The sequence below is a fragment of the Manis pentadactyla genome, chromosome 4 (assembly GCF_030020395.1).
Source record: "Manis pentadactyla isolate mManPen7 chromosome 4, mManPen7.hap1, whole genome shotgun sequence".
Taxonomy (NCBI): Eukaryota; Metazoa; Chordata; class Mammalia; order Pholidota; family Manidae; genus Manis; species Manis pentadactyla.
Window position 1 is genome coordinate 93,409,159 of NC_080022.1, and position 22,392 is coordinate 93,431,550.

Genomic DNA, 22,392 nt, shown 5'->3' on the forward strand with positions numbered 1-22,392 from the left:
AACATATCTTAACAGATGAATAAAGTTACATTTCTTCACTAACTCCTGTGAGATGTCAGTTTTAGCGATAGGAGATAATATGTGCTGTACTCAATGATTTTCCACTTATTAAGGTAATAGCCACCCTACAACATTTGGAAGATTAAAAAACAAAGTAGTGTGTAGGAGGGGTGTCTTCAGTTCCCTGGTGGACGTGTGTGGGATGTACACTGATAATTCATTAATGCTAATGGGTGGAGCAGCTGTCAATCCCCTACGCATGGATGGAACAGCAGACTGCAGCTACGAAGTAAACCATTTTCAAAGCCAGTGATTTTGTGCACTTTATGTGATGATCTATCTATGAAATTTTTACTAACCTTGATGAGAAACATGTAGCTTTATTTCTCTCTTCTTTACATTCCTGTGTGGCTATTTATTCTGGGTCAGATAGTTAACTTGTCATTCTTTTTATGTGTATTACAAATGCCAGAGATAGAGAATCTTAGTTAACCTTCTGAATGGTATTTGTTCTTGTTAGTACTTTAATATCTTCAAGGTCAACTTGAAAACATTCCTCTTTCATAGTTACATGTCACCTGATGTACCATTCAGTGCTAGCTTTATATGCATTTATTCTGCAGGGCATTCTCTATATTATGTGATGGGACTTTTGTAAATCTAACAGTACACGTTGGGTCACTCTTATGAAAATATTTTCTTTGGGAAGTACTTGAGAAAATAGGTTATGGGCTTGATTGGCTAGAAAAAAAGATGCACTTTAAAAATTTTCACTAAATAAATTAGAGCAGACACAAAGCAAAATAATTATAATTCAAAAAGTAACAATGGCTTTTTTCTGAAAAGCAAGTTGTTTCCTATAAACAAATGTATCAAACTAAAATTATTGACAACTTCCTCTGAAATTTGTGAACATCACAAATATAAATACATACTCAGATATTTATTTCTAATTGACATTAGGTTGTAACTATTTTTCTTCTTTTTTCTCAGTAAGAATCCTACAGTGAATCATAATGACTTAAAACTACTTTAAATTTGTTGGTAGAAATGATATTTACAATCTACCTGTACAGAGAAAAACATTAATGTATGCTCAAATGGCAGAACTAAAACTGCATTTTTAAACTACAGAGACAAGGATGGCTTAAAATGACAGAGGATGTCCTCCAAAAATCTAAATTGTAAATTGCTTGGCTCTGAACTGTAGAAAGGAGAAAGAATTGCTTTAAGAAAAATACAAAGTGTCTTTTCCCTGTGGCTCATTTAGCCCCTTAATACCACCAGGATTGGAGGTTTAATGCACTCCTGGAATAGCACTGAATAATTTGAAACACATGTGGAAAGCTGAATGTAAAAAGGACAGATTAAAGGTTATTTATGAAAGATTGGAAATTTTCCCAAGTTACAATGGCCCTAAACACTTTCAATGTATGCATGATGGTACTGTGGAGATTACTAAGCAATTCATCACACATGGGTAGCAGCCCGAGAAACTGTCACCCTGCCCAGGCCCTCTCTCACTGTCAGACATACACAGTCAGCATGTGTGTGTGGCATGTGTGTGTGTGTGTGTGTGTGTGTGTGTGTGTGTGTGTGTGTGTGTGTGTCGGGAGGGTGTGTAGGAGGGGTGGGCAGGGAAGAAGACATACAGGGTAGCCATGAATTATGGGATTATAGGCAAATATACAACTTAGTTTACTGACTGGATGGATGGATGGACGGACTGACTGAGGCAAAGGCCCTGTCTGAAATCGGCCATCGGTAAAGAGCAGCCTGTGATCACAGCAGCAGCCATATTGTAACCATTATTAGCAAGGTCTATATCAGTGCCAGTTCCTGGGAAGCACAGCACAGCAGTATCGTGCAGTGGCGATCGTGGCAGGGGAAGATCTCGTTCTACTCCCAGCTCTGCTATAAAAATGGCCACCATAAGCAAATCTCAGTGGTAAAATAAGGATGATGACAAGATCAGCCACACATGCCTCACCAGGGTCTTTCTTGCAAGGATCAATGAATTAACGTGTGTGAAAGCACTTGGGAAATGCTGAGAACACCTATTTTTTACTTTTCCCACAATATTTCTTTTGATTATTAATTTTTTGCTTCTAAATTTTCATTCTTTATTGGCCTTTTCAGGTGTCATTAGAATAGAAATGCCTAGCTCTGTGTATAATCCCACCCTGCTCATTACATAGAGTCAAGTTTCCTAAAAGCCACAAGTAGGTACTCTCAAATAACTTTCACTAGAATAGGAAATATTGCATTCCAGATAGGGTATTTCTTTATCTCAAATGTCCTAATGCTTTCTTGCAAGTACACACATTCTTTCACTGGTAATTCTTTGTTATATGATGAGTAAGATACACATTTTTTCCACTAGCGAACAAACTGAAAATTGCCAAGAATAGCTGCATATGGTTGTATCAAATGGTCATTACAATGAATTCCAAAATATTCATATACACCCACACAAGAACAGAATATAAACCATGTATTTTTATCATTTCTTCATCAAGAGATTAGGATCTTTAACCTTTGTCCAATGCATAAACAGTAAACACTTGGGAGGTTTATCAAAAGATATATATGTATATAAATTCATAAATATGAATTTATGAAATTCATATTCCTGGCATAGTTCATTTGTAGTTAAGTGGCTGTCATAGACTTAGAATTCTGAATAACTCTAAAAAAATTTTCATCATGGTCTAGGATCTCTGAAATTAAATTTATCTTCAGTTTGTAATGGTTTATAATTGCATCAAGTCATCAAAATATATGATAAAGGCCTCAATTATATTGGATGGTTTTCCCAATGCACACAAAATTATTTGCATTTACTACATCTCTGAAATTCTGGCAGATGGAAGTGTCAAAAATGCTAAAAAAAAATTAAAAGTTGTGAAATGTACACTAAGAAAAAAACCCACTAAAAACCAAGGGCTGTATTTCTACACTTATTATATGTGAGATAAATGTAACAGCAGAATGGTACTTAACACTTTTTCTCTTATCCAAAAAATGTATTCTGTGAGGTTCCTGGAAGGGAATTCTATAGTTATGGGTATCTGGAGGCCTTTCCTCCAAAGTCCCATGGGGTGAGATATTGTACATGATACAATCCTGAATCAAAATCTTGTGTGTTTTTCTGAAGCAAGAAAACAGATGAAAGAAAAAAAAATCGATAAGCAAAAACCAATCTGCCTGTGGGTCAGCCAAATCCCAAATGGTAAAAAATCTGGAAAAAAGAACGAGGTTCTACCACATCTCAGAAGAAATCCTATTTGGGAAGCAGCCATATAACACAGAAAATAAACTAGGCTTAACAAAGTTCCAAAATACGGAAATTTCTTTTTCTAATTCTGGCAGACAACTAATGATTGCTTTCCTCTCCTTGGTGACTTTCATGATAAGTAATCACATAGGAAATATTCTAAGTAATAGCACCATACACATTAAAAGCGCATGGCAGCATTTGGCAATTTTAAGGAAACTACTTTATTACTAAGAACATAATTAGTGTTTTAATGAAAAGTACACTGACCTCCTAAAATGCACAAGGCACTGTGCAAGGTATTAAGGGATTGAAAAATGAATAAGCATGGTTACTACCTTCAAGGATCTTATTCAGATAATAATGTCATTTCCTTAATTAGCTTTAGCTTTGGTTATTTTCATAGATTTTTACAGAATTCTGGAATAGAAAAAACCTGGAAGGTAATAATTTGTTATGGTTGAGAGTTGGGAGCCTGGCATTCTATTACTGGCCTCCTGATTTTGAGTAAGACATTTAACCTTTCTTGGCTTCAGTGTTCTTACCTGTGAAATGACAGAGTTGATCCAAGGATTTCTGAGGTCTCTTCACTACCAAAGTTCTTTGCTCAAGTTCTTTTCCCAAGTCCCTACAGTTCCCTTGTCAGTTCCTGTTACCAGGAAGTACTTGACCCACAAATTCTTAGTCAGGAATATTATGTGTCAGTAATTTAATCTGGTTGCACTTGATAAGAGAAGATAAGAATATTTCAGGTCCTTAATGACTTTCATTTTAACTCATTGTGAAGTCCTCTACTTTCCAGCGTACATAGGAGAGACTTGTTAGGAATTACATTCATCCACTCATTCTTCAGGAATTCAGATTACCATGAATAATTAAAAATCAATGTATGTTGCAATGTGATAAATCATTTGGCCCAAAGCCTTCAGGGCATGTGCACGAGCACACTGTATTGAAACCACGTGTGGTATCAAATAGTCACGTCAGATGCAACTGCAGATTGATGAGAAGGTGTACCAGAGAAGGGATTCTATGACTGATACAAACTTTTTAGTAACTATTTCAGAACATAGCTTACAGGTAATAAAATAATGGGAGAAAGAGACCACAGTAGAATTCCTCAGAACTTCCCCCTTAACAATGTCACTCACTATTGGGAAAAGAAGTAATAATTCACTGTGTGAACTTCCACTCAGATAGCAGTGTCCTCATATAGGTACATTTAACCTACATTTTGACCTGTGCCAAACATAGGAAAAGTACAAGTAAGAACTGCTAACCAAAAACGCCCATTCTGAGAGCTAACAATTAGGAACTCGCCCACTTCGTTTTGGTTTGCCAATTCTCATAATATGGTCTGTACTCTTGGAAACACTCCTGCAAACTTGGTCTATGATATACTCAATCAAAGCCAGCTGGTAATCACCTGGGGAAAACGTTTCTTACAGGACTTTGCTAGTGTCCATTATCTCCTATAATCATCTCTCCCAGCCTCCCTTGTTCTAGTATAGTCACACTCTGCCTTTGTCTCCTTTCCTGTAATTAGGGGCCCTGATTTACCTCAATATTTTGGGGTAAACACCTGTGAAAATAAAGGTTTGATACGGGACATACTAATAGCAAATAAGCCTCTGCTCTTTTCACGTAGCTTTTTATCCCCACTTCCACAATTTCACTTCTTCCTTGGCGCCTCCTGATTTCACGCAAGGGGCAGGCAAGCGGCGAAGGGCAGTTGGAAGCAGAGGTAAGGTCCACTGGGGAACACCCTGAGACCCTGCTCCAGCACCACCTGGAAAGGTGTCACCACCATGATGGAGGCCAAATTTGGGGTACCAGACATGAAATGCCCTGTGCTGGGAATCCCAAAGGGGAAAAGCACAGTCTGCAGAGATGTTTACTCTCTGGTTTATAATGCCAAAGCAAGGAGGCTTTTGGTGTCAGGAATCAGTTTCCTTAAAAAAGGAGATTTGATTCTTTTAAAAAATATTCCCTTATTGTCCTTATTTGTCTCTGACTGTGATGTAGCTTGACACGAGAATTTTAGATCAACAGAAAAAAATACATAGTTTTAGAAAATTCTATTTTAGCTACTATTCTTGTGTGGTCTAGAAGGAATTCGAAAAGTCTCCTCTTAATCTAGGGCAAGAGAAAAGAATCGTTTGAAATGATTTGACTGCTGACGTTGCAGGAGAGATGCTGGAAAGGCCTGCTGACTCCACAGCACTGCACCTTCCTTCTCCAGACCTCAGGTCTCCAGGCCGGGCCCCGCGTGGGGTTCTCCAGACCTCAGAAGGTCTCCAGGCCAGACTCATTGTCCGGACAGATCCCTTAAGGCTCTCACATAAAAGGTCAATAGTTCCCACAGTTGATTCCACAAGTAAGCAAACCATTCCCTAGGCAAGTGTGTTTTCTGTAAACCCTTTTTGCTCATTCTGATTCATTCTGTTTGGGATATATTAAGCCTTCGTCATTCAAACTTGCTTGAGGAAAGGGCTCATGATTGTACTCTATTCATTTATACCAACTCTTCCCTTCAGAATTTATCACTTGTATTTTTATGTCCATGTATGAAGTTAAGAAGGTTAATATCTGATCAAAGAAATCTCAAGAATTGGGCACAGAAATTGGGAGCGCAGAGTGGTCTTCTATGAACTTGTATATGTTAATAGGACTCTACATATTAAGTGGAGGGTGGATGAAATTTTAAAAAACTTTAAAGACCAAACTGATCATCATTTTTCCCACTTCTAGAAAATGAAGCATATCTTTCAAAATCATTAACTATTATACAGAAGTGCATGTTTTCTCCTTTTGAATTTTTTCTTAAAGTTTACTTCCTATGATTTTTCTAATTCCATGTGAATCACTTAGGTACTAAAACCCCCATTTTACAGATGAGGAATTTGAGGAAATAGTTAAGGTTATAAACATTTGAGGAAATGGTTAAATAGCTTTAAGACTATTCTGAAGGAACAGAGACAAACATAATTCTGACAAGATGAATATTTTAATGGCTTTTCAAATAAATCATAAAGTGCAATTTGAGTTAATAAACAGTGAATTTGAAAACTTGTAAACATGGAAGTGGCAGGTCTGAACAGTTATTCATTCTAGATCCATGCACTGAAGGCCTATTTTATTTAGGCATTACAGATAAAGAAACAAAAGCTGTGGCTCTTATTTTTATGGATTGTTTTAAGCAGGCTGGAAGAAGGGTGGATAGACCATTATGATACAGTTACTGAGTGTTATGATAGAAGCCCTTTGGTTCAGAGAAGACCCCAGAGAGGGGGTCCCCAGAACTTGATGGTGAAGGAGTTAGCTAAGGGAATGGATAGAATGGAAAACTCAGGCAGAAGGTAAAATATATTGTAATGACTGAAGGTTTGAGAAAACATGTTTCTTATGAAAAAGATCCCCCAAGTAGGAACTCATTTCCCGCCCCAGGTTAAAATGAGGAAAACACATCTTTTTAGAATGCTGTTGTTTGAACACTAAAAACACCAGGTATACAGAAAGTAAAAATTCTTGACCAGGTAAACTGAGACAAGGGTCACTTGCTGCACTTAAGATCATTTTACTTGAAGGCTCAGATGGTGGTGAGGGAGAATTCAACACCCTGTTGCTCAAGGCCAAGTCCAGCGCTGCTGCTCCTCTAGGCTCCTTGCCTCGGAACGCACTGTGAGTAGGAATTCTTCCTTCCTCCCTAGAATCTCCCAAGTTCCAAGCTCAATTTATTTTCTGACTTTTAATTTTTTCCTTTGAGGCAAAGAGTTTAAAAAATACCAAGCAAAAACTTCTATATAAAGCAATGTTTTGTTTCATGATTGTTCTACCAAAAAAGAACTAAACTGCCTTTAAATATGTTTTCCTTAGAGGTTTTAAAAATTATAAATTCCTTTCCTAAAACAAAGGAAACAAAGGTGGATGGCCCAAGATATACAACTAAAGTAGAAGACCCGAAGCCCAGAAGAAAGTCCAATTTTATTTCTGCAAATGCCATCCTATTGAAGGATGATAAATTTGGACCCTTAAATCCACAGTTGCAATTTACCCTCTTTATAGAGGTTTCTGTGAATTAATCAGAATGTGTGTAAAAACATTGTCACTCCTTAGAATAAAGATCATGTAGATGCATGATTTATAAGTGTGAAGTATCACAACTATTTTCTGGGTTATTTAACTTTCATTGTGGATAAAAATACATTTTTTTGGCACACTGATTACAGTTCTACTGCTCATAATTGCCTTTTGGTTCCAATTAGCTTACAAAGTTCTCCCTGTGGAACATTTGGGTATTCATAAATGACAATGGAGCAAATAAAACCCCATGATATAGGACACAGGGTCTTCATTGCTTCACAAGCCTTAATTCTAAGGAAACACATATCAAACTCTGTCGTAAAACAAGCCTCAACGGCATGGCCCAATTTCACTTGCCTCTTCTCTCTCTCTTATTCTTTCTTCCTCCCTAAGTATAATCTGTATCTTCTCTGGGAGAAAGAAGTTTCTGTTGCCAACACTCTCGCAACATGAAAGATGTTCTCCTTAGTTACTAAGCCCTTATTATCATGTATTTTAACAACTTTAAAACAACAGGTTTGTTATCAGTCCAGTGACATGATCAGAATTTTTCAGTAAGTTGTCACACTCAGTAAAAACTATATCTTCCATCTGCACTAGTAAACTTATCCTAAAAGGCCAATTTCCTATTTTATATTCATTTCATTTGAAGACAATTTTACAGAACTCCCAAGGAAAGAGAAAGGAAAAACAGAAGACAACAAAGAAGAAAAGAAAAAGCTGCCAAAATGAATCTGTTCAAAGATTGAACAGAGAACATTTTTACAGCTCAATTGGCAACTCATTGTTTGAAAGAAGTTATAATGAAACTGTAGATAGCCCACTCACTTGAATAGCATTAGAAATGACTGTTGTTATAATAATAATACAGACTAGACTAATAACTATTCAAAGAAAGTAAGCTCCTGAGAGAGAGTGGAGGATAATTTGTATTCTCTGGGCATAGAGTATGTAGAAAACATGACAGTCTACAATAAAATGTGACTTTCTATACTAATGAGTGAAGTGGCTCACTTGAAAAACAGAGGATAAAACAGCTTAATGTAGAAAGCATGATTTCTTGAAAATTTCCAAATAAACCAAGGCACCTAATCTAAAAGACATTTTTGAAATTCAAATGCAAAGCTACTGTAACGCCCCACTAACTATTCAAGATTTTTACCCATAGGTTTAACCCTACATGTATTTGTAACAATATGATTTACAAAAGCCCTTAATAAAAAACTCAAACTGGAAACCAGCTGCATCACCCAGCCTGAGCTTTGATCATTCTTAAATCATGAAGGCCATGAGGTCAGGACCAGTTGTCTTTTCTGTGGCCCTCAAAACACAGTACGAAACAGTCAGACCAATAGTTGGTACTTTATTGGGATTTGGATGGATGAATGGATGAATAAATAAGAGCTACTGTTTAATGAGCATTGTGCTAGACCTCTTTCATGCATACATTGTTCTGTATACAGTGATTATCATACATTACCTATTTTGTTCTGTATGTATTTTACAGATGATAAAACTGAGGCCCATAGAGTAAGTAATCTATTAAAGGTCATGCTGTCAGTAGATAGCAGAGTCAGTAACCAACACTCAGCAAAATGAGCTACAATATCCTAAATTCCAGCACAGGAAAGAAAAACACACTCAACTTGTTTCTCTGGTGCTAATTATGTACAGTCCCAAATGAGACTTAAGTCAGTTGGGTAGGGACCAAAAAGAGGTCTCAAAACTACCTTCTCAGAAACCATTAAAAATATAAAAAAGCCCCAATGCAGGAAGCACATCCATAAAGCATTTGTCTTCCTGGAACATGAAAATCGGCAGATTAATGTACATAAATTCACTGTAAACACACCTATTGAACTACCATGACTTGAAATAATCAAACTAGCAATGTTCTTTACAATTTTGACCCAATAAGAAGAAAAGACTTTTGTTCAGAAATTTTGAAACATGTCATTCTAAATCATGCCATTGAGTAAATGTACATTCAGGCCAGTTTCCTACATGTACCTTCCACATACACAGTCTGTAAAACAAAAGCTGATTTTATCACAACATCCTTGAAGCACTGCAAGATCTGAAGTACCTTTTAGTCAGAGAAAACAATCACACATCAATTTCAGTATGAAATTACTGGCAAGTATATCTTAATTGCATACTAACTCTTTGAAAATGTGTCCTTTATTGGTAACTACCAAAGCCCAAGTATTGAGTTCATTGTTAACACCATTATTTTGCAGCTAGCTTAATAAACTGGTTTGCTATCAATGACCAAATAGTAAGCTGGAAATAATGCTATAACTACCATGGAATCTTAAGAATTGGATCGTCTATTCAATGGCATATATTAAATATATCTACAAGTCTACACAAACTGTTCATGCCTGGGCTCAACCCAGACCAAGTGTATCCTGATCTCTGGAAGTGGGGTTGTGTGTTGACATTACTGTAAAGCCCCCAGATGATTGACTGGGTCAGAACTGTGAGCACTGCTCTGTGCAGCCCCACTCATGTAACAAATAAAGAGACCGTCATGCAGCAATTAAGTGACTTGACTCAAGTCATATAGCTTTTGACTTGAATCCAGGTTTTTTCACAAACTGCTCCTTTCAACAAGGTTAGTATCTGTTGGCTAAAACTCCTCTGGCTGAAAGGTGACCATAAGGCAATCCTGACTCAGGCTACATCCTTGTAGAAAATAGTAGATGAACACTTATCGTACCTCTGAAAAGTCAAACATATTGCTCGGTGCCTGCAAACATGAACAGTTCTTCAAATGATAGGAAATCTAAAGGCAAACCAGTGATCAGAGTTGATAACTGAAGAGTGATCAGTGTCTGAGTTCAGAATTGATACTCAGTACATACTTGCTGACCTGAAATAAATGTGCTGATTGTTTTTCTCTTTTCTGGACATTAGCCTTGATTTTTCCTTGTTCTTACATCCTCCCTTCAACAAACATACACACACATATTATCATCCAATGGTTCTCATTTCTCCCAATTTTTCTGTGAGTTTCCAAAGCCATTATACCATCATACCAGAAACGCTCCATGCTTCCAGGCTGCTGAGAGTAAATGACAAATAATAATGTATTTCTTATTATCTAAAAAGAATAGGAGGCAATACAGTTTAGTAAAAAGAGCATTGAGGCTTCCAGTTACACATGGAAGGAGCTTGGAAGTGGTCACTCTTTCCTAATAAGTAAAAGGCAGAACAGATTTTAAGAATCAATCATTCTTCTTGGGTCCATAAGAGAGGAGGACACAGGACAAATCTCTGTCCCTAAGACTGGAGAGACAAGCAGGCAAATACAGGGAGCCGCAGCTTACTAGAGCAGGGACTCAGCAGCAGACACTGCTGTGGGAGCCAGGGTGGTGCTGGGACAGGAAGATCTGGCCTGTAACTGTCAACTTGCTGAAGGCTCAGCGCTGACATCTCTCAGAGTTAAAAACTCCAGAGGGACCAAGTCATAGGGGGAACCCCACAATATTGTGAAGTTTTCCCTCAGGAGCTCCACCAGATTTCCACAGTAAATATGGAAGAAAAATACCTGTGGGCTTCTGGCAAAGGGAGGGGAAAAGATGCTCTGCTCTTCTCAACAAGCCTTACCTCCATGGGAAGGTTAACCAAAGCCTGGCCTGGTGGGGTGTTATCAGAGCCTGACTGACCTGGGGAAGGGAAACACTCAACTCCAGCCCATTCTCACCATAGTAGGGAGACAAACACTAAGAAACACTTACGAAGTTCACTGTGCAGAGCCATAGGCTCACTGAAAGACTGAAAACTGATCATGGGGCTCTAGAACACTGCCCTTTTCCCGACACATTACAAGGTCCTATACACAGCAGTGCCTGTTATCCAGTACATCGTGTCCAGCTATCAAGAAAAAATTACAAAGCATACCAGAAGGCAAAAAACACAATTTGAGGAAAGAGAAAGTATCAGAGAACCAAACATGTGGGAATGTTAGAATTATCAAGCCAGGAATTTAAAACAACTACTGTTAATATGCTACGGGCTCTAAGGAATACAGTGGACACCATGCAAGCATAGATGGGCAAGGTGGGCAGAGAGGTGCAAATCCTAAAAGAGAACCAAAAGAAATGAGAGAAGTAAAATAACACTGTAATAAAAATGAAGAATGCCTCTTACGGGCTTATTAACACACTGGATATGATTGAAAATTTAATCTCTTAGCTTGAGGTTGAATAGTAACTGCCAGAGTGGAAAACAAAAAGAAAAAAAGACTGAAAAGGCCAGAGCAGGATATTCAAGCATTGTGGGACAACTACAAAAGGTTTAACATGCACATAACGGAAATGCCAAAAGGAGAAGGTGTGAAAGGAACAGAAGAGATATTTGCAACAATAATGCCTGGGATTTGTCCCAGTTCATGTCAGGCACCAAACTTAAGATCCAGGAAAGTACGGAGCAAGGTAAATGCCAAAACAACAACAACCATGAAAGACAGAACAAACCCCAAACCCACTATAGCTACTAGACATATCATTTTCAAACAACAGAAAAATCAAAGACACAAAGAAAAAAATCTTAAGAAGGAAAAAGACATCTTGTAGAGGAACAAAGGAAGACTTACATCTGCCATGCAAGCAAGAAGAGAGTAAAGTGAAACATTTAGGGAAAAACCACCAACCTAGACTTCTCTACCTCATGAAATTATTCCTCAAAAGTGAAGGACAAATAAAGGCCTCCTCAGACAAACAAAAATTGAGGGGATATGCTGCCAATAAGTGGGCTTTGCAAGGAATGGTAAAAGTTCTTCAGACAGAAAGAAAATAGTTATTAGTCAGAAACTTGGATCTATGTAAAGAAAAGAAATAAGCAAAGGTAAAACACAAACTTTAACTTTTGTTATTTTTAATTGATCCAACAAGTTTATTCAAAATAACAGTAACAATATATTCAATTATGTATACATCATACATACATACAGACACACACACACACATACATGCTTACGTATGTTTGCATAAAAGTGAAATCAATGACAGCAATGGTACAAGGGACAGAAGGGGGAAATCTGGATTATTTTGTCATTATGAGGTACTCACATTACCTAGAAAGTGGTATAGAGTCATTTGAAACTGGACTTGACTCTAGAGCAGCCACTAAAAAAGTTCAAAAAGAAAGTATAATTGATATGCCAGGAAACAAGAGAACAAAATCATATAAAATGTTCAGTTAAAACCACAAAAGGCAGAAAAGGAAAACACAAAAATGGGAACACAGAACAAGGGCAAGAAACAGAAAACAGTTATGAGTGAAGTAGATGATAATCCAATTATTTCAATAATCATTTTGAATGTCAGTGGTCTAAATGCATCAATTAAAAGAGATTGTGAATGGATAAAAAAATATGACCTATCTGTATGTCGTACACAAGAAATCCACTTTAAATATAAAACATAATACAGTTTAAGAGTAAACAGAGGGAGAAAAATATACCACCTATCACTAATCAAAAGAAAATAGGACAACTATCCGTTTCTCTGCTACGGGAAACTAGCTGGCTCCCAGTGTCCTTGGGAACTGCCTACAAAATCAGTTTATCCTGAGGACTGCTCAGACAGGTTAAAGAATGTCTTCCTGTCCATGGCACACTGTTACTTTGGTGGTAATAACCTGAAAGTGCATCAACAGGCTAATGGATAAAAAATCATGTTATATTCATATATGAATTAATAATTAGCAATAAAAAGAACTTATTTCACTTAGCAGAGTGTCCTCCAAGTTTTTTCATGTTTTAGCAAATGGCAGGACTTTCTTCTTTTACAAGTCTCAATAATACGGCATGTATTTGCCATATTTTCTTTATCCATTCATCCACTGATGGACATTTAAGTTGTTTCCATGTTTTGGCTATCCTTACAAGAATAATCTAAAATAGTCAAACTCATGGAATAGAAAAGAGAATCATGGGGAGGCGGAGCCAACATGGCGGCGTGAGTAGGACAGTGGGAATCTCCTCCCAAAAACATATATACTTTTGAAAATACAACAAACACAACTAGCCCTAAAAGAGAGACCAGAAGACGCAGGACAGTGGCCAGACTGCAGCTACACCACCGAGAACCCAGCGACTGGTGAAAGGGGTAAGATACAAGCCCCGGCCCTGCGGGACCCGAGCGCCCCTCCCCCCAGCTCCCGGCGGGAGAACAATAGGCAGAGCGGGAGGGAGACGGAGCCCAGGACTGCCGAACACCCAGCCCCAGCCATCCGGGCCAGAGCGCAGACACAGTATATGCCCAGGAGGCCCTGGATACTGGGAGAACAGGGAGTAAGACATCTGAGCGGGTGCTGAAGCTGATGCCCTTGTGACAAAGAAAAGCGGGGGCTTTTTGAAAGTCTTAAAGGGACAGGGACTTAACAGCTTGACGGAAAAAACCCAGGTCACAGTACAGCAGCTGGAAATTACAGGGAAAACCGGGTGCACTAACCCCCTGGGCAACAGCTCTGAGACCCCTCACGGAGGCAAACAGTCAAGCAGCCCCCCCATCCATCACCCCACCGGGCGCTGCGAAAGCAGAGAAGCAGCCTGAGACAAATTCCGCCCACAGAAAGGGAAATTTCTCCCTCCCGGCCAGGCAAGACACAAAGACCCACTCTACACGCAATTACCCAACACAAGCCACTAGGAGTCGCAGTTGCCCCAGTAAAGAAAGGCCAGTAGTAAGTGAAAATTTTGGCCCTCCCAGCTGACAGTCAATAGCACCTGTCAACATGAAAAGGCAAAAAAATATGATCCAGACAAGACTAACCCAGACAGCTTCAGCATCTGCTACATCTTCCCCTGAGAAGGAATCTGGGGAGATAGATTTAGCCAGTCTACCTGAAAAAGAATTCAAAACAAAAGTCATAACCATGCTGATGGACTTGCAGAGAAATATGCAAGAACTAAGGAAGGAGAATTCAGAAATAAAACAAGCTCTGGAAGGACTTCAAAACAGAATGGACGAGATGCAAGAGACCATTAATGGACTAGAAAACAGAGAACAGGAACGCAGAGAAGCTGATGCAGAGAGAGATAAAAGGATCTCCAGGAATGAAAGAATTTTAAGAGAGCTGAGTGATCAATATAAAAGAAATAATATAAGAATCATAGGCATTCCAGAAGAAGTAGAGAGAGAAAAGGGGATAGAAAATGTCTTTGAAGAAATAATTGCTGAAAATTTCCCCAAACTAGGGGAAGAAATGGCCTCTCAGACCACAGAGGTACACAGAACTCCCATGACAAGGGATCCAAGGAGGGCAACACCAAGACATATAATAATTAAAATGGCAAAGATCAAAGACAAGGACAAAGTATTACAAGCAGCCAGAGAGAAAAAAAAGGTTACCTACAAAGGAAAACCCATCAGGCTATCATCAGACTTCTCAACAGAAACCCTACAGGCCAGAAGAGAATGGCATGATATACTTAATGCAATGAAACAGAAGGGCCTCGAACCAAGACTACTGTATCCAGCACGAATATCATTTAAATATGAAGGAGGGATTAAACAATTCCCAGACAAGCAAAAGTTGAGGGAATTTGCCTCCCACAAACCACCTCTACAGGGCATCCTACAGGGACTGCTCTAGATGGGAGCACTCCTAAAAAGAGCACACAACAAAACACCCAACATATGAAGAAGGGAGGAGGAGAAATAAGAAGGGAGAGAAATAAAGAATCATCATATTGTGTTTATAATAGCTCAACAAGCGAGTTAAGTTAGACAGTAAGAGAGTAAAGAGGCTAACCCTAAACCTTTGGTAACCACAAACTTAAAGCCTGCAATGGCAATAAATTCATACCTTTCAATAATCACCCTAAATGTAAATGGACTGAATGCACCAATCAAAAGACACAGAGTAATAGAATGGATAAAAAAGCAAGATCCATCCATATGCTGCTTACAAAAGACTCACCTCAAACCCAAAGACGCGCACAGACTTAAAGTCAAGGGATGGAAAAAGATATTTCAAGCAAACAACAGAGAGAAGAAAGCAGGTGTTGCAATTCTGGTATCAGAAAAAACAGACTTCAAAATAAAGAAAGTAACAAAAGACAAAGAAGGACATTACATAATGATAAAGGGCTCAGTCCATCAAGAGGATATAACCATTATAAATATATATGCACCCAATACAGGAGCACCAACATACCTGAAACAAATATTAACAGAACTAAAGGAGGAAATAGAATGCAATGCATTCATTCTAGGAGACTTCAACACACCACTCACTCCAAAGGACAGATCCACCAGACAGAAAATAAGTAAGGACACAGAGGCACTGAACAACACACTAGAACAGATGGACCTAATAGACATCTACAGAACTCTACATCCAAAAGCAACTGGATACACGTTCTTCTCAAGTGCACATGGAACATTCTCCAGAATAGACCACATACTAGGACACAAAAAGAGCCTCAGTAAATTCCAAAAGATTGAAATCCTACCAACCAACTTTTCAGACCACAAAGGCATTAAACTAGAAATAAACTGTTCAAAGAAAGCAAAAAGGCTCACAAACACATGGAGGCTAAACAACACGCTCCTAAATAATCAATGGATCAATGACCAAATCAAAATGGAGATCCAGCAATATATGGAAACAAATGACAACAACAACACTAAGCCCCAACTTCTGTGGGACGCAGCAAAAGCAGTCTTAAGAGGAAAGTATATAGCACTCCAAGCATATTTAAAAAAGGAAGAGCAATCCCAAATGAACGGTCTAATGTCACAACTATCAAAATTGGAAAAAGAAGAACAAATGAGGCCTAAGGTCAGCAGAAGGAGGGACATAATAAAGATCAGAGAAGAAATAAATAAAATTGAGAAGAATAAAACAATAGCAAAAATCAATGAAACCAAGAGCTGGTTCTTCGAGAAAATAAACAAAATAGATAAGCCTCTAGCCAGACTTATTAAGAGGAAAAGAGAGTCAACACAAATCAACAGTATCAGAAATGAGAAAGGAAAAATCACAACAGATCCCGCAGAAATACAAAGAATTATTAGAGACTACTATGAAAACCTATATGCTAACAAGCTGGGAAACCTAGGAGAAATGGACAACTTCCTAGAAAAATACAACCTTCTAAGACTGACCCAAAAAGAAACAGAAAATCTAAACAGACCAATTACCAGCAACGAAATTGAAGCGGTAATCAAAAAACTACCAAAGAACAAAACCCCCGGGCCAGATGGATTTACCTCGGAATTTTATCAGACATACAGGGAAGACATAATACCCATTCTCCTTAAAGTTTTCCAAGAAATAGAAGAGGAGGGGATACTCCCAAACTCATTCTATGAAGCTAACATCACCCTAATACCAAAACCAGGCAAAGACACCACCAAAAAAGAAAACTATAGACCAATATCCCTGATGAACGTAGACGCAAAAATACTCAACAAAATTTTAGCAAACCAAATTCAAAAATACATCAAAACCATCGTACACCATGACCAAGTGGGATTCATCCCAGGGATGCAAGGATGGCACAACATTCGAAAGTCCATCAATATCATCCACCACATCAACAAAAAGAAAGACAAAAACCACATGATCATCTCCATAGATGCTGAAAAAGCATTTGACAAAGTTCAACATCCATTCATGATAAAAACTCTCAGCAAAATGGGAATAGAGGGCAAGTACCTCAACATAATAAAGGCCATCTATGAAAAACCCACAGCCAACATTATATTGAATAGCGAGAAGCTGAAAGCATTTCCGCTGAGATCGGGAACTAGACAGGGATGCCCACTCTCCCCACTGTTATTTAACATTGTACTAGAGGTCCTAGCCACGGCAATCAGACAAAACAAAAAAATACAAGGAATCTAGATTGGCAAAGAAGAAGTCAAACTGTCACTATTTGCAGATGACATGATACTGTACATAAAAAACCCTAAAGACTCCACCCCAGAACTACTAGAACTGATATCGGAATACAGCAAAGTTGCAGGATACAAAATCAACACACAGAAATCTGTGGCTTTCCTATATACCAACAATGAACCAACAGAAAGAGAAATCAGGAAAACAACTCCATTCACAATTGCATCAAAAAAAATAAAATACCTAGGAATAAACCTAACCAAAGAAGTGAAAGACTTATATTCAGAAAACTACAAGTCACTCTTAAAAGAAATTAAAGGGGACACTAACAGATGGAAACGCATCCCATGCTCATGGCTAGGAAGAATTAATATCGTCAAAATGGCCATCCTGCCCAAAGCAATATACAGATTTGATGCAATCCCTATGAAACTACCAGCAACATTCTTCAATGAACTGGATCAAATAATTCAAAAATTCATATGGAACCACCAAAGACCCCGAATAGCCAAAGCAATCCTGAGAAAGAAGAATAAAGTAGGGGGGATCTCACTCCCCAACTTCAAGCTCTACTATAAAGCCATAGTAATCAAGACAATTTGGTACTGGCACAAGAACAGAGCCACAGACCAATGGAACAGACTAGAGAATCCAGACATTAACTCAGACATATATGGTCAATTAATATTTGATAAAGGAGCCATGGACATACAATGGCGAAATGACAGTCTCTTCAACAGATGGTGCTGGCAAAACTGGACAGCTACATGTAGGAGAATGAAACTGGACCATCGTCTAACCCCATATACAAAAGTAAACTCAAAATGGATCAAAGACCTGAATGTAAGTCATGAAACCATTAAACTCTTGGAAGAAAACATAGGCACAAACCTCTTAGACATAAACATGAGTGACCTCTTCTTGAACATATCTCCCCGGGCAAGGAAAACAACAGCAAAAATGAACAAGTGGGACTATATTAAGCTGAAAAGCTTCTGTACAGCAAAAGACACCATCAATAGAACAAAAAGGAACCCTACAGTATGGGAGAATATCTTCGAAAATGACACATCCGATAAAGGCTTGACGTCCAGAATATATAAAGAGCTCACACGCCTCAACAAACAAAAAACAAATAACCAAATTAAAAAATGGGCAAAGGAACTGAACAGACGGTTCTCCAAAAAAGAAATACAGATGGCCAACAGACACATGAAAAGATGCTCCACATCGCTAATTATCAGAGAAATGCAAATTAAAACTACAATGAGGTATCACCTCACACCAGTAAGGATGGCTGCCATCCAAAAGACAAACAACAACAAATGTTGGCGAGGCTGTGGAGAAAGGGGAACCCTCCTACACTGCTGGTGGGAATGTAAACTTGTTCAACCATTGTGGAAAGCAGTATGGAGGTACATCAAAATGCTCAAAACAGACTTACCATTTGACCCAGGAATTGCACTCCTAGGAATTTACCCTAAGAATGCAGCAATCAAGTATGAGAAAGATCAGTGCACCCCTATGTTTATCGCAGCACTATTTACAATAGCCAAGAATTGGAAGCAACCTAAATGTCCATCGATAGATGAATGGATAAAGAAGAGGTGGTACATATACACAATGGAATACTACTCAGCCATAAGAAAAGGGCAAATCCAACCATTTGCAGCAACATGGATGGAGCTGGAGGGTATTATGCTCAGTGAAACAAGCCAAGCAGAGAAAGAGAAATACCAAATGATTTCACTCATCTGTGGAATATAAGAACAAAGGAAAAACTGAAGGAACAAAACAGCAGCAGAATCACAGAACTCAAGAATGGACTAACAGGTACCAAAGGGAAAGGGACTGGGGAGGATGGGTGGGTAGGGAGGGATAAGGGGGGGAGAAGTAGGGGGGTATTAAGATTAGCATCCATAGCGGGTGGGAGAAAGGGGAGGGCTGTACAACACAGAGAAGACAAGTAGTGATTCTACAACAGGTTGCTACGCTGATGGACAGTGACTGTAAAGGAGTATATAGGGGGGACCTGGTATAGGGGAGAGCCTAGTAAACAAAGTATTCGTCATGTAAGTGTAGATTAATGATTAAAAAAAAAAAAATGCAGTTCCTATGTGGTGACCTCTAATGAGTTCTACACAATGATATAAAGGACATATAAAAGTGTAGGCAAAGGGTCTGTTTGTGTTTATACAGAGGATCAAAGCCTAATTTGGCTACCCCGAAAATGAACTAAGAAACGATATGAAAGAGAACTTCCAACATCAGCACTCTCGGGAAGACTCATGCCAGAAGATGATCATCAAAAAACCCCAACAAAGATCCACGCACTGCTACAGCTGTAGATGCACTCATCCCACCAGCTCCTGGACTTGCCATGGGAATGAAGGAGATATCTAAGCTGGCCTGTGCATACAGTAAAACAACAAATTTGACTGGATCTATACTGTTGGAACTCAACCAAGAATTAGGAGAAGTGCAAATTGTAGCGCTCCAAAATCTTACAACTACAGACTATTTACTGTTAAAAGAACATATGGGATGTGAACAGTGCCCAGGAATGGGTTGTTTTAATTTGTCTGATTTTTCTCAAACTACTCAAATTCAGTTAGATAATAACCATCATATCATTGATAAGTTTTCACAAATGCCTAAGGTGCCTAACTGGTTTTCTTGGTTTCACTGGAGATGGCTGGTAATTACAGGTATGCTTTGGTTATGTAACTATACTCCTATTATGTTAATGTGTGTGCGCAATTTAAGTAGTAGCTTAAAATCTATACATGCTGAAGTTACTCTACAAGAAGATATGTCAAAGAAATAATCAATCTTCCCATGTTTTCTCCCGCCTGCTACTTCTATAGCTTTTCTTCTTTCTTCCTAATTACAACGAATTCTTAAATAGAATTCGTGCCTCATATCAAATTTACCGAGTATCATAACTCCTCCAAGTGGTAAAGATACCTCAAGACAAATGCTGGGCATAGAAGCCACAGGGCATAAATATGCAAAGAAATAAAAAGCTAACCATTTCAAACAATAAGGCTTCTCTCTCACTTACCAACTTAACATTTCCCTGTATGGCCCCGGAAGATGACTGGTTAGCCAGAGACGGGTAAGATTCCTCAAGGGAGGAACAACCTAAGACAGGCACAGTCGCAGGGGGGTCATCAGGTGAGAAATTGGGGATCAACAGAGGTGAGGCTTAGAACCTCACCCCCCCTGTTCTGAGAGAAATCTTCTGCATATGTGGATGTTTTATTGCCCTTGTCTAGCTTGGATTAACACATAGTCTACAGGCACACACCTGATCATCTACATTTGCTCTCTTACAACACTAAACTATGTTTTCTACCTTTATGTTGTATCTACCTACCACTTCAGCATCTTATTAAAAATAATAAAGAGAGAAATGTGGTATCCACATATAAATCAAGTATAAAAACCAAATGAGTATTCATATTTGAACTGACTGTTTATAGTTCATAATGCATGAGCAAAACCAAAAGTTTCTGTGATGACTGCCCTTGTACTGTTCACCATGTAACTTATTCACTATGTAAGAATTTGTTCTCCATTTAAGAACTTGTTCGTTATGCTTCAGAAGATTGGAGACTGACGAAAATTAGGCTTGGGGTGGATTAATGATTGTGCATTGAGCATTGACTCCCCTATACAGAATTTTATTGTTGTTAACAACCATTTGATCAATAAATATGAGAGATGCCCTAACAACAACAACCAAGAAAAAGTACTCACTTCCAATTGTAAAATAAATAAGCAACCGGGATGTAATGTATAGCATAAGGAATATAGTCAAAATATTGTAACAACTTGGTATGGTGATAGCTGGTACTTAGAATTATCATGTATATAAATGTTGAATCACTGTGTTGTACACCTGAAACTAATGTAATGTAATACTGTGTGTCAACTACCCTTCAATAAAAAATAATTATCTAAAAAAAAAAAAAAAAAAAAAAAAAAGAATAATCTGCTTACTAGAAAAAGCCAAGCCATGATAAGCAAACATAACCCACACATGGCCACAACCATACAAAAGAGATCAGGCACATTCTATTAACCTCCAGATTCAGTACTGACGTAGTTTCTACCAAGAAAATTGAAGCTTGGCTCAGTCAACACAGAGATTACACATTTTACTCTACTAAAATAGCAGTGGGAAATGACCAACTTCCATTAACTTTTACTCATAAAATGGCAAGGCAAGAGTATATCTTTGTTCCTGCTAAGTAGTATGAATAAAAAAAAAAAAAAAAAAAAAAAAAAAAAAGAAAAGAGAATCATGGTTTCCAGGGGTGGGGGAAAATAGGGAAGTATGAGTTAAAGAGTACAAAGTTTCAAAGTTTCAAGCAAGATAAATAAGTACTAGAGATCTATTGTACAGCACAGAGTCTATTGTTTATAACAGTTTATTGTATATTTAAAATGTTGCTAAGAGGCTAAATCTTAAGTGCTCTTATCACAAAAAAAAAGCAGGAAAGAGGAAACTTTGGAGGTGATGGATATGTTTATGGCATAAATTAAGGTGATTATTTCAAGGATGTATACTTATCTCCAAACTCATCAAGTTTTATACATTAAATATGGACAGGTTTTTGTGTGTCAATCATACTTCAATAAAGTGGTTTTAAAAAACAAGAACTATTGTTACACAAAGCAACACGGTTTAACCTCAAGATAATTACATTGAGTGAAAGAACTAAAAAAAAAAAGGATATACCATATGATGTACTATATAAAATTCTAAAAAGCAAATTCAATAGTCTGAAAGCAGAACAGTGTTTGCTAGGGGATTGTTGTAACAGGGGCATGAGAGAGAGATTACAAAACTTCGGGGGTGATTTTATCATCTTGATTGTAGCAATGGTTTCACATGTATATATGTCAAAACATATCTAATTGTACACTTTATGTGCAGTTTATTATATAATCTCAAAGCTGCTTTTTAATAAGTGGCATTAGTGATCCAAGCAGGAGTAGCTTTGCATGAGACTGCATTATGAATGGGATATAAGGAGGCAGAAACTCATCTCCAGAAGCTTAGCTTTGGGAAGGGGAGAGGGACAGGCTGCAAGGAGGCGAGGTGGTGAGAGACTTACATAACCAGACAAAAGGTTGAGTTAGACGTGTTTTAAGAGAGGAGGAAC

General features: G+C 38.1%; 1 protein-coding gene across 5 annotated transcripts in view; it reads right to left on the reverse strand.

Annotated features, from left to right (window-relative positions):
• VAV3 (vav guanine nucleotide exchange factor 3) overlaps window positions 1–22,392 on the reverse strand; it is a 390,975-nt gene that overhangs the window by 50,790 nt on the left and 317,793 nt on the right. The gene's annotated exons all lie outside the window — the stretch shown is intronic.